General features: G+C 34.3%; 1 long non-coding RNA gene across 1 annotated transcript; it reads right to left on the bottom strand.

Moving 5' to 3' along the window:
- Positions 1–432: 432 nt before the first annotated feature.
- On the bottom strand, positions 433–10180 carry LOC118530791 (uncharacterized). The gene is made up of 3 exons (XR_004914804.2): positions 9832–10180; positions 643–687; positions 433–543 (listed from the first exon to the last, which is right to left on the bottom strand). It is a non-coding gene; the product is annotated as an uncharacterized LOC118530791 (long non-coding RNA).
- Between the last annotated feature and the right edge of the window lie 336 nt (positions 10181–10516).

Below are 10516 nucleotides of genomic sequence, written 5' to 3' on the forward strand. Positions count from 1 at the left end.
TATTATATATACTTTTATAGAAATAAACTTAAAGTGTGAATAAAAATGTTTACGGAAAAATTAAAATTTCTAAAATTGAATCAAGAAGATATAGACAACCCATGTACATCAATGATCATGAGAAGAATTTAAAATGTCGTCAAACCTTATTTTTAGAATATGGCTCTAGGCCCCTTTAGTTTTTATACACAAATTATAGAAAATTACCAAGGAATTGGCGATTTTTAAACTATTAGTAATTGCTTTCACAGGCTAGAAAAGAATGTAAAACTTCAGACACCATTTTAAAAAGCTAATAAATCTTATATTGCACAAAATTAGAACATATCCCTCCCCCACAAAAAGCTCAAACTCACATTTGAAAAAAGGTTCCTATATGTAAAATTCTAGCAGAGACAAACCGAGAATACTAACCCCAACAGGAAGGTTCTGAGGTGATTCACCATTCCAGAAACTCTCCTCTCAGAGCTGTACTTCTCTCTCCCTGCAAAATGAACCTCTTAAGGGCCACCTCAGCACATGATGCAGATAAATGAACTCCCACTGTGGACAGACCTCAAGCAGTTTTAGTTTCTTGTTGATCATCAACAAATTTTAATTTTTCTAAGGCAGACAAATTTCTAGGGTGATAACTTCACTTACCAGAAGCACTGGGTCTCAGTCCCTCTTTGAGAAATGCTTACACAACTAGAATTCAAACACACAAACAGAAAAAGAGATAGACCATAAAATTCAGAGGAAGAAGATACTACTTCTGATAGGAAGAATAGGGAACAGGAAAGACAACATTTGAGTTGGTTCTTTAAATACAGTATTTGGACTTATTTGCATCATCACACAAGGAGAGGAATTTAAAATAGTAAAAGAATAAGAACCCAGGTCCAGTCAGTCATGATCGTAATAAATACATTGTCCAACTTAGGGTAGCCAGATAAGATACAGGCCATCAGATAAATCTGAATTTTAGATTAACAAAAAAATTAAGTTTAATTATGTCTAAAACATGCAGTATTCGGGAGAAACCATCACGGGGCCAGAGGTGGAATATCAGAAAGTTCAGTAGAAATGTCTTTCACACGCTTTTTGGACATTCATGAAATGTTTTGTTTTGACTTTCTTCCATTTCTTACCCCTCAACTCACTTAAAAATTCAGAGGGCACACTGGAAGTGCCCACCCAAGCACATTTCAGATACAACTAACTCTGGGATGAAAAAACGGAAGGACTCTTCTTTAGAGGCAAGCGTATGTAGGGAGGCCAACTATAGTTTCTGACAGGGCAGAGTGCACAGCAAGCTCTCAGAACTGGCAACTGCACACAGGGCCAGGCCAGGGAGTAAACTGCCAGGCTCAAGGTGAAGAATCCAGGAGCTTGGCAAAGACAGCCACATTTCCTTAGACACATGGCTGAATTGTGAGTTTTAAAAGGGAAATAGAATTGACCATTAAGGTATTTGGGATTTCTACCAAACTGTGTCCATGGCTGTGATAAGTATTTCCCAAGAATAGGTAATTCCACAGTGTAGCATAGCAGCTAAAAAAAATGAGGCCTAAAGTCAGACAGAGCTGGGTGTGAATCCCAATTCCATCCACCATGGGTTAAATGACCTTGGGCATAGTGCTTGTCATCTCTGCAGACTTAGTTCCCTTTCTGTAAAATAAGAATAATTACAAGGTTATTAAATGAGATAATATATATAAAGTGCCCAGCTCATAGTAGTTACTCAATAAGAAGTAATTATTATAATATTCCATTATTTTTGATGATACCAAAAGGCAAAACAAATTGCAAGAAGGAGAACTGTTGATCTTTCTAGCATTTCTTCATTCCATTGGGAGAAATCAGGGATCTTGTGTCTAGAATCAAGGTCCCCATAATCTAGGATAAATCCTAGCTTCCCCAGGTGCTCTAATGTCTTTGGAGTGCTAGGATTATTCCCAGCTGGAAAAGGAAACCAGAGTTACCCACAGAGGGGTGAGCAGGGAGGGGTGGGAAAAATAAGCTCTAGTACTTGAATAGCTTCAAAATAGAAGGATTTTCAGAGGCAGGGGATTTCTGACATTCCAAGAAGATATTTGAGAACTATCTTTCCCCAGACGGAAGAAACTAGGTCATGTGCTCTTAACCCAATGAGGTTTAGGGTCACAGTTTAGTTGGCCTTAATTAGCTCCAAAAAAAGCCCAGAACTCCTGGGATTAATCCAAAATCAAGCAGAACTTCTAGTGGAGAGATCTAAGCTCCCAAATGTAAGTACAAGTTTCAGCACAATGAATGCAAATCTAGGACAGCTTCTGAACAATTACCATTTAACTAGCATTTACATGTCATAGGAACTAAATTTATCCTTACCACAACTCCTGTTTATAGAAAAGGCTCAGTTGCCACCAGAAAGTAAGCTTTGTGAAGGCATGGACGGTGCCCTTTACTGCCATATGCCCAAGGAATGACAGAATACCTGGTACATAGTTGGTGCTCAATAAATATTCACTGAACTAAATCACTCAAAGCCACACGATGAGTTAGTAAAGGGAGCTGGGATTTTAACCTTGGTCTGACTCTAAAAATCACATTCACCTCTAAGTCATACTACCAGCCAAGGCAGACTTAGGTCAGAAAATATCCCAAGGCAAGCTCCTGCCTTGGGTTCTCCCTATAAGCTCTCCTGGGGTCCACCAAGCTGAACTAGGAGGACTACTTGAGGGTTACCCTTGGGAGAACTTTTGAATCTAGAAATTCTGGCAGATACTTCTGGTTGCTTCTTGATACCTATTTTTCCATTTTTCTCTTGATAAAAGAATCTTGAGTTATTCAGGTGACAAATTTTCCATTTTAAAATATTCACCTCCTAGATATACTTGGTATCTTAATTATGGTAATGATTTCATAATGAATTGTACAATTTATATACATGTAGTTTATTGTAAATAAATTATACTTAGAAAATACACACACAAACACAAAACATATACAGCCCCAGACTTCTTGTGATCCACTTCTGGCCAATGAAATATAAGCCTAAGTCTATTAGATGGAACTTCCATCAAAGCCATTATATTACTGTTTAGTTAGAATAAACATTTTATCTTTTTAGTTTCCTTTTTCTTTCTGCCTAGAGGGGGAACAGCCATTCTGAGAGAATGAGGACAAAAGTCTCAAGCTAATGCTGGTGAAACAGGAAGCTAGAAGGAATCTGAGTTTTTGATGACTGTCTGGAGATCCTGCACCATTTTGGTCTCTCCACCTCCTGATTTTTCTCATTTTGTAAGCCAAATAATACTTGGTTGACCTGAAATTGTATGGTTTCTTCATATGCTGTTTGCCATTACTGAATGACAATATTCCCAAGCAAAGCATAATGAAGATAACATTGCACCATTCCTCAAAAATCTTCAATTGTTGCTGAGTAAAATCCAAAGCCTCCCCAGTCCCATTTCCTACTATTGCATTCCATAAACATGTCCTTCCAGCACCAGCAGGCTCTTTGCCATGTTCCAAACAAGCAATATATTTTAAGATTAATGCTGTTCTCTCAACCGGATATATCTTTCTTCCATAATCTATTACAGATCCTGGAAGATTTGAAAAATTGATATAGGCCACAGTCAGCCAATGGAAGACTTGAGAAGAAAATTTATGTCTCCTTAATACAATCCAGACGCTCTTTGTCCTAAATACCCATTTCTGGAGTAGGAAAACCAAATGTTCTGCTAAGAGACCTGATTTACTCTTGGCTTTTCTTTGACGTCAAAAGCTCTCACTTTAGAAAATAATAAATAGGGGCATCTGAGTGTTCAGTACATTCAGTGTCCGACTCTTGGTTTCAGCTCAGGTCATGATCTCAGGGCCGTGACATTGAGCCCTGCATTGGGCTCCATGGTCAGTGTGGAGTCTGCTTGAGATTTTCTCTCTCCCTCTGCCTCTGTCCCTTGCCCTGCTCACATGTTCTCTCTCTTTCAAAATAAATAAATTAAAATCTTTAAAAAAATGATAAATAATCATTTATTTGAAATATGTCAGAATGGAAAGGCTTATTTACAACAGCAGTCATGAGAAAAACTAGAATTTTAAGAATATATTTTCTTGTTCTAAAGTGTCTGATTATACCTGAAGGTATAGGGCTTCTGTTTTAGATATGTAATAGAACATATATGTGAATACGTTATTTTGTCTCATAGTAGAAACTCTAAAGGCTAAGCATTGTGTTCTCACATTCTCTGTGATGGCTAAACCCCAAAGTTATTGACCAAAATATTTCGTTTCCAGAGCTACTTATTATGTAACTAGGAGAAAGTAATTAAACCTCCCAGTTCATCCATCTGTCAAATAGAAGGAATATTATATTTGCCATCTGTCCAGCTTTTAGGTATGGCAAATATTGATGAGAGGATCTAAATTAAATATAGGGCATTATGTCAGTTCATTTAAAAGTTGATCAGCACTGAAAATTCTACAAATCAATTTTTGTTTATTGATTGTGTTTTTTGAAGTATTTCAAGTATAACAGAAACTAATTATTTGCTACCCATATCTAACAGATGTTAATATTAGTCCATCTTTGCTTCATATTTATTTATTCTTTATTCTTTTAATAAAGTATTCCAGATACAGCTAAAGTTCTAATTCCACTCACATGCCTTCCATTCCTCTTTCCCCAGAGGTGTGCTGAAGTTTTGAGGAATCAATTATATGCAAGACTGCATAATTTTACTACAAATGTATGCATGAGTTAATATATAGTGTTATTTTGGTTTTTAAGTCCCACATATTTTATATCATATATACATATCTTTTAGTAATTTGCTTTTTGCATTGAATATTTTGTTTTTCAAATCTATTCATATTGACACATGCAGATTGATGCAAGTGCTTCATTTTAACTGACCAATAATAATAACCTACAGTTAATTTATCTATTCAATGACCAGTGAACAATAGGTTGTTTTTCATTTTTTACTATTCTAAGCAATGAATACCCATGTACATACAAAGAAGTATTTCTCTAAAATACGTGACTGTACTTTGAAGTAGAATTGCTGTACACTTTTATAAAATTATTTTAAAAGCCCCCTAGGAATTTTGATTGGAACAGCATTGAATTTTTAGATAAATTGGAGACATTTAATATTTTTAGGAGTCTTTCCATCCATGAATATGGTATGTCTCTCCAAATGCTTATATCATGTCTTTTATGACTTTAAAAAAAGTTTCATAATTTCCTGTATGAAGAAAGGAAAAATTTTTGTGACTTTTTTTTCCTAGGCATCTTATACTTTCTCTTTCTCTCTCTGTACCCTATTCTGCACTCTCCTTTTCTTAGCTTGTTGCTTTTTTGAGTTATACCATTTTCTATATTACATTTATACAAGGTTGTGCTATTACATACAAACTCTACTGAGTTATGTTTTTTTTAAGGTTTTATTTATTTATTTGACAGAGAGACAGAGAGTACGAGCAGGGAGAGGGGCAAAAGGAGAGGGAGAAACACTCTCTGCTGAGCAGGGAGCCCAATGCAGGGTTCAATCCCTGGACCCTGAGATCATGACCTGAGCCAAAGGTGGATGCTTACCCAACTAAGCCACCTAGGCACCCCACTACCAAGGTTTTTTAATGTTGAATTTTTGTTAATTTTCTATTCATAAAATTAGCTGAATGCTATCTAAAAAGCCATTAAACCACAAGGAAAGAGAGCAAGAGAGGAAGAAAGGGAAAAAGAACTACAAAAACAACTGTAAAACAAATAACAAAATGGCAATAAGTATATACCTATCAATAACTACTTCAAATGTAAATGGACTAAATGCTCCAATCAAAAGACACAGGATGACTGAATGGATAAGAAAGCCAGATCCACCTACATGCTGCCTACAAGAGACTTACTTCAGACCTAAATACACATGCAGATTGAAAGTGAAGGGGTGGAAAAATATATACCATGCAAATAGAAGCAAAAAGAAAGCTAGGATAGCAATACTTATGTCAGACAAAACAGACTTTAAAACAAAGACTGTGACAAGAGACAAAAAAGGACACTACATAATGATAAAAGGAATAATCCAACAAGAGGATATAACAATTATAAAAATCTTGCACCTAACACGGGAGCACTTAAGTACACAGAGCACCTATTAACAGAGATAAAGGAAGAAACTGATGGTAATACAATAATAAGTGAACCTTAATACCCCACTTACAGCAATGGACAGATCATCCAGGCAGAAAATCAACAAGGAAACAGTGGATTTGAATGACACATTAGACCAGACGGACCTAACAGGTATATTCAGAACATTTCATCACAAAAACATCAGACTACACATTCTTTTCAGGTGCACATGGAACATGCTCCAGAACAGATCATGTGTTAGGTTACAAAACAAGTATCAATAAATTTAAAAAGATTGAAATCATACCATGCATCTTTTCTGACCACAACAGTATGAAACTAGGAATCAATCACGAGAAAAATTTGGAAAGTACAAAAATGCATGCAGGGTAAATAACATGCTACTAAACAATGAATGGATCAACCAAGAATTCAAAAAGGAAATAAAAAACACATGGAGACAAATGAAAATGAAAACACAATAGTCCAAAGTCTTTGGGATGCAGCAGAAGTGGTTCTAAGACAGAAGTTCATAGCAATATAGGCCTACCTCAAGAAATATAACCTTACACCTAAAGAAGCTAGAAAAAGAACAAAAAATCCCAAGGTCAATAGAAGGAAAGAAAAATAAAGATTAGAGAAGAAATAAGTGAAATAGACAGCAAAACAAAACAAAACAAAACAAAAAACAATAGAACAGTTCAATAAAATCAGGAGCTGATTCTTTGAAAGGATCAACAAAATTGATAAAACTTTAGCCAAACTCATCAAGAAAAAGAGAAGACTCAAATAAATAAAATCAGAAATTGGAGGAGAGGAGAAATAACAATCAACACCACAGAAATATAAAGCATTATAAGAGAATTATAATCTCTTATAAAATTACACGGCAATAAGTTGGACAACTTAGAAGAAATGGATAAATTCCTAGAAATATATAACCTTCAAAAACTGAATCAGGAAAAAATAGAAAATTTGAATAGACAAAGTACCAGCAATGAAATTGAGTCAGTAGTCAAAAAGCTCCCAACAAACTAGAGCCCAGGACCAGATGGTTTCATAGATGAAATCTACCAAAGATTTAAAGAGTTATTACCTATTCTTCTCAAACTATTCCAAAAAATAGAAGAGGAAGGAAAACTTCCGGATTCATTCTACAATGCCAGCATTACCCTGATATCAAAACCAGACAAAGACATTACCAAAAAAGAGAACTACAGGCCAATATCTCTGATGAACACAGATGCAAAAATCCTCAACAAAATAGTAGCCAAACAAATCCAAGGATACAATGAAAAAATCATGCACCACCATCAAGTGGGATTTATTCCTTGGATGCAAGGATGCTCAATCTTGCAAATTGATCAATGTGATATGTGACATCAATAAGAGAAAGAATAAAAACCATATGATCATTTTAATAAATGCAGAAAAAGCATTTGACCAAGTAAAACATCCATTCATGATGACTCTAAAGTAGGTTTAGAGGGAACATATCTCAACATAGTAAAGATAATATATGAAAACCGAAAGCTAACATACTCAATGGTGAAAAACAAAATTTTCCCTAAGATCAGGAAGAAAATAAGGATGTCCACTCTTACCACTTTTATTCAACATAGTAGTGGAAGCCCTAGTCACAGCAATCAGACAAGAAACAGAAATAAAAGGCATCTAAATTGGTAAGGAAGAAGTAAAACTTTCACTATTTGCAGATGACATGATATTCTATATAGAAAACCCTAAAGACTTCACCAAAAAACTACTAAAACTGGTAAATGAATTCAGTAAAGTGACAGGATACAAAATTAATATGTAGAAATCTGTTGCATTTCTATACACTAATAATGAAGTAGCAGAAAGAGAAATTAAGAAAACAAACCCATTTATAATTGCTAAAAAAAAAAACAAAACAAAACAACCTAGGAATAAATTTAACCAAGGAAGTAAAAGACCTATACCCCCAAACCTGTAAAACAGTGATGAAAGAAATTGAAGATGTCACAAATAAATGGAAAGATGGTCCATGCTCAAGGATTGGAAGAACCAATATTATTAAAATGTGCATACCACCTATAGCAATCTGCACATTTAATGCAATCTCCATCAAAATACCAATAGCATTTTCCACAGAACTAGAACAAATAATCCTAAAATTTGTATGGAACCACAAAGACCCTTAATAGCCAAAAACAATCTTGAAAAAGAATAACAAAGCTGGAGGTATCAGAATACCAGATTTCAAGATATACTACAAAGCTATAGTAATCAAAATAGTTTGGTACTAAAACAAAAATAGACACATAGATCACTGGAACAGAATAGAGAGCACAAAAATAAACCCATGCTTATTTGGTCAATTAATCTATGACAAAGGAGACAAGGAGATACAATGAGGAAAAGATGATCTCTTCAACAAATAGTGGTGGGAAAACTAGACAGCTATATGTAAAAGAATGAAACTGGACCACTTTCTTACATCATACACAAAAATAAACTCAAAATGAACTAAAGACCTAAATGGGAGACATGAAACCATAAAACTTCTAGAAGAAAACAGGCAGTAATTTCTTTGGTATCAGCTGTAGTAACATTTTTCTAGATATGTCTCCTCAGGCAAGGGAAACAAAAGCAAAAATAAACTATTGGGACTACACCAACATAAAAAGTTTCTGCATAGTGAAAGAAATCATCAACAAAATGACAAGGCAACCTATTGAATAGGAAAAGATATTTGTAAATGACATATCTGATAAGGGGTTAATATCTAAAATATAAAAGAACTCATACAACTCAACATCAAAAAAACCCCACAAATAATCCTATTTAAAAAATGGGCAGAGAGCCTGAATAGACATTTTTCCAAAGATGACATACAGAGGGCCAATAGACACAGGAAAAGATGATCAATATCACTTATCATCAGGGAAATACAAATCAAAACCAAAATAAAATATCATTTTACACCTGTCAGAATGGCTAGAATCAAAAAGATGAGAAATAACAAGTGTTGGCAAGGATGTGGGAAAAAAAGGTGCCCTTGTACACTGTCAATAGGAATGCAAATTGGTATAGCTACTGTGAAAACAGTATGGAGGTTCCTCAAAAAATTAAAAACAGAAATACCATATGATCCAGTAATTCCACTAGTGGACATTTACTCAAAGAAAATGAAAATACTAATTGGAAAAGATATATGCACTCCTATGTTTATTGCAGCATTATTTACAATAGCTAAGATATGGAAGTAACACAAGTGTCCATCCATAAACGAATGGATAAAGAATATGTGAGATACACACACACACACACACACACACACAGGAACATTACTCAGCCATAAAAAAGAATGAAATGTACCCATTGGTAATGACATGGATGGACCTAGAGGGTATAATGCTAAGCGAAATGAATCAGAGAAAGACAAACACCATGTGATTTCAGTCTATGTGGAATTGAAGAAACAACACAAACATACAAGAGTAAAAAAGAAACAAATGAAAAAACAGACTTTTAAATACAGAGAACATACTGGTAGTTGCTAGAAAGGAGGTCGTGGGAGGATGGGTGAAATAAAGAGGATTAAGAGTACACTTCTCATGAGCACTGAATAAGGTATAGCGTTGTTAAATTATATTATACACCCGAAATTAATATAACACTGTATGTTAATTATACTTCAGTAGAAAAAATAATAAGAAAAAGATAAATTCTAAAGGTTCTCTTACCTACGGATATTTTTGGATTTTCCAAATGTCCTTATCTACAGATTCCCATGGATTTTCTTTCAAGCAAACATATTAATTGTGGAGAAGTAAAAAATCACTTCTTTTTAGACATTTTTCAAACTTTTATTCTATATAATGCTGTAAATCCTAGCTGACAAAATAAAACAAGAAAATAAATAAATCATTAGTTTAAAAAATGAATTTCAACTATTAACAGGAACTTTAAACAATCATCTCCCTTGATGAGGCAGCACATAATGAATACCTACCATCTATTAGTACAATTAGCTGTTTCTGTAAGACCTGAGGCCAATAATCAAAATTAACTGTAAATACTTAAAGCAACTTTTTAAAGATGCAAATTCATGGTCATTTCCTAGTCTGCTGTTATTATTTGTTTATCTAATCCATTTGGGGTCATTTTACTAAAGACAGAGACAACCTCTTAACAGCTCCTTTCCCAAAATATCATCTTTTACTCATGAACAGTGTATATTTAATAAGATTATCATAAACATGAAAAACGTTTTCTAATGGAAACTTCCTTGTAAATGGTAAATTCCCACACTAATCCATAAAAAACTACTTAATCCATAATATACCAAAAGTAAGTACAAAACACTCTTTTAGCTATACAAACCATCCCATATAACCTATTTTTATAATGGTAATTTATAAGGTGACT

This window comes from Halichoerus grypus, chromosome 2 (assembly GCF_964656455.1).
Source record: "Halichoerus grypus chromosome 2, mHalGry1.hap1.1, whole genome shotgun sequence".
Taxonomy (NCBI): domain Eukaryota; kingdom Metazoa; phylum Chordata; class Mammalia; order Carnivora; family Phocidae; genus Halichoerus; species Halichoerus grypus.